The following is a 3581-nucleotide window of genomic DNA, read 5'->3' on the forward strand; positions in this document are numbered from 1 at the left end:
GGCATGCTCACCGGCCGGACGTCGCCGCGGCTCGCCTCGCTTGGATCTCATGGTGCTCCGTTCCTCACCTCATAGAAGAAAGGTGGGACAGAGGAAAGTGACGGATTCACAGATAGGACAACACAGAGGCAGAGGAGTATGTATACATAAATCATCCAGAGGGGAAAGTGATGGACTAGGACTAACACATAGACAGAGAGGAGTATACATGAATCATCAGATCCCTTCATCTCACATCTGACGCACCACAGAAGTTGACTGACAAAAAGACAAACTCATCAAGCGACTGCGAACCAGTAATCTCATATACTTTTGGGAAAGCAAACAATTATTGGTTTTAAATTATTGTCTTGCATTTGGGCATCAATAATAAGGATGTTATCATTTGCTGCTGCAGCTGTTAGAGTGTTATTATACCAACCCCTGCCGTCAGCTGGCAAAATGGAAGAGTCGAGCTTATTTCTGCAGTGGGCGATGAACACGCTGCTGGCACGAGCAACCCGCGGCCGCCCCCATCAACGACGACTGCAGCAGCGAGGCAACGTTCCCCTCACTCCAAGCGCTCCGCGAGGAGTCGCACGCAGCCGAGATGGTGCAGGAGCTGATCGCGGAGGCCCCAGCGAACAGCTGGAGCTCAGGCGACACCACCGACGGCAGCAGCGGCGGCCGAGGCAACAACAACTCAGCCCCTGTGGCTGCGGCGGCGGCCATGGACCACGATGTCGTCTGGCCTGCGTCGAAGACCTCGCCGGTCAGCAGGCCCGCCTTTAGCAGGAGCAGCAGCGGCACCAACCCTCCTCTGAGCTGGAACTTCAGCGCCGCCGCCGTCTCGGCGCAGCTAGGCAGCGACGGCATGCTGCCGGAATTCGCCCCCAAGCGCGCCCTACCGCCGGACCAAGTGTACGGATCGCTACCGGCAAGGAGAGCCGGCTTGAGGAGCCCGGCGGGATCCATGTCGGCGCCGTACGCTCAAGACCACATCATCGCGGAGCGGAAGCGGAGGGAGAAGATCAACCAGCGGTTCATCGAGCTCTCCACCGTGATCCCAGGCCTCAAGAAGGTCCTGATCCAGATTAAATCCATTCATTTGTTCGTCAATATGACACAAATCACTTAATTAATGCAACTCTTAATTTCTGATCAGATGGACAAGGCAACGATCCTTTCAGACGCGACCAAGTACGTGAAAGAACTCCAAGAAAAGCTCAAGGACCTGGAGGCTGGCGGCAGCAACGGGCGCAGGAGCATCGAGACCGTGGTGCTCGTCAAAAGACCGTGCCTCCATGCTGCGGCGGCAGGGCCAGACGACGATGGCTCCCCATTGTCAGCGTCGTCAGGCACGCCGCCGGCAGAGAGGAAGACGCAGCTGCCGGAGATTGAGGCCCGGTTCTCGGAGAAGAGCGTCATGGTGAGGATCCACTGCGAGGACGGCAAGGGGGAGGCCGTGAAGGTGTTCGCCGAGGTCGAGGAGCTCCATCTCAGCATAATCCATGCCAACGTCCAGCCCTTCGCAGAGGGCACTCTCATCATAACGATCACGGCAAAGGCAAGTTTTTTTTTTTTACTAATAACCAGTCTTTTTTCCAAGAAAAAAGAAACAGTTTTGGCATCTTCCACTGCACACAATCTAAGAACCTTTTGAACTTTTGATGGTCTTTTTTTAAAAAAAAATGCTGGTTAGGAGTTCCTAATAATGGAAGAACATAATATATATTAAATACAAACTAAACAGTACAAATGAATGGCAGAATGCAGGGTTCAACCTTTACTATCAATGATAAGTTGGGAGAGAAAAAGTCGAGACGCTACAGTAGCTAAGGTGTTTTAGTTTGTTTTAAGTGTCAAACTTCTCTACATCTAAATATCATGTTAGTTTAATTAAATCCACCATGAAATGCCTTCATAGTGTATTTATTTGGTATATATTATAGGTGTTTATACCATGAAATGTCTTCATTTGCAATATTGGTGTTTATAAATTTTTTTGTCAAAATTAGAGAAAAGTTTGACTTAGGATAATTCTAAAACACCTTACTTATAGTACATTATGCACAACAAACAACAGTTTTGATTAGAGGTAAACAATACAATATCGGGTGTATATATTAAAGATGAAAAGACGACTTAAAATCCTTGTATACTGATAGATACAATTCATTTCAATGTTTCTAGTTGTTTCACGCCTCCAGATTATATATATCACTCAATCATCTATACTACAACTACACAATTTAACAGTTATATTGGATAATGATCTTACCTTTGTTTGAATGGTCAAGGTGGATTTCCCCACCTGAATTTGCATCGATATGCTATGACACAACCATAGATCGGCGATGATTTTTAGGAAAAAATGACACAAATCCCTTCAATTCAAGGAAACTACCAAGTTAATCAAGACCTCATCATATCACTTTGATTGTTTGTACAGAAATTGACCATCCAACGTGAGATAGGAAGTTGATGGCACTACTATCGTCTATACTACTATTGGGATTTCACCTAGAGAGTCCCTCATGATTGGGAACAAGGGGCACTGTGACAATGTGTCCAAGTAGAAAAGCGGCACCCGAGAGTGTCAATGCTATCAGCACATGCAAAAAGTTCAGCACACGATGCTTGCTTCTTTGGCCTCAGTCACAATTGTGGAGGGCATCGTTAGGGTCTAGCCACTGACCTAACATGAAGCATGTAGAGAAGCACATGACAACCATGGCCAGCAACCCGCCACTAAAACCCCATAGGCAACCTCAGTTTTTCTTTCCTTTTGATCTCATCATCTATATTTTTTATCTATCAAAAAAATGTCAGTTAATGTGCTATATATTCATGTTGATATAATAAAAAAATGTTTGATCAGGTGGAGGAGGGCTTCACTGTAACTGCGGAGGAGATCGTTGGCAGACTCAACTCTGCACTACTGCACAACCAGCATAACAGATGCTGCAACAGCACTGATGAGTGATGAGGAAATAAACAACAAACTAGTTAATCTAGCGCACGCCCTATATATATGTAATGTAAATATCCGCGGCGGTATGAAATTAAAATCCGACGGTATATGATGATGTGGAGTGTTTCACTGTTTCTTCTTCTTTTTGTAACAAGTTTACGGCTTTGGGTTTTTTTTTTCGTACGTCTCCCTTCACGTAACGTGCATGGGATTGACCATGCACAGTGCATGCATGAAGATGCACACTAGTGGATCGATGTGCTCGCGCGCAACGAGAATTCCTGCGCCACATGTTTGCAAATAATATAAGTTGGCACTTCGCATGCAGCATGCAACGCACCCATGCATCAAGAAACTGGGGCTTGTGTTTGTGTCACGGAAAAGCGCACAAGAAAGATGAGTTCAGACTTGGTCACTTCCAAGTTCCAACCAAACAAATCGCGCAAGTACCAAGCAAGTGGCCTGCTTGCAAATTGTCAGGTTAGTTGATTTGAACCACCAAAGACGTGCATGTAAAGTTATTATATATATACATATAGCGATGTACGATTATCACTGTTCATGATGTACTATAGGTTGTGATTATTATATACATACAGCCATGTTTATTGCGATCGATGTACTATAT

General features: G+C 45.8%; 1 pseudogene; it reads left to right on the top strand.

Annotated features, from left to right (window-relative positions):
• The first annotated feature begins 441 nt into the window (after nucleotides 1–441).
• On the top strand, nucleotides 442–3075 carry LOC136472887 (transcription factor bHLH18-like; annotated as a pseudogene).
• The last annotated feature ends 506 nt before the right edge of the window (nucleotides 3076–3581 follow it).

This window comes from Miscanthus floridulus, chromosome 1 (genome assembly GCF_019320115.1).
Source record: "Miscanthus floridulus cultivar M001 chromosome 1, ASM1932011v1, whole genome shotgun sequence".
In the NCBI taxonomy this organism is placed as follows: domain Eukaryota; kingdom Viridiplantae; phylum Streptophyta; class Magnoliopsida; order Poales; family Poaceae; genus Miscanthus; species Miscanthus floridulus.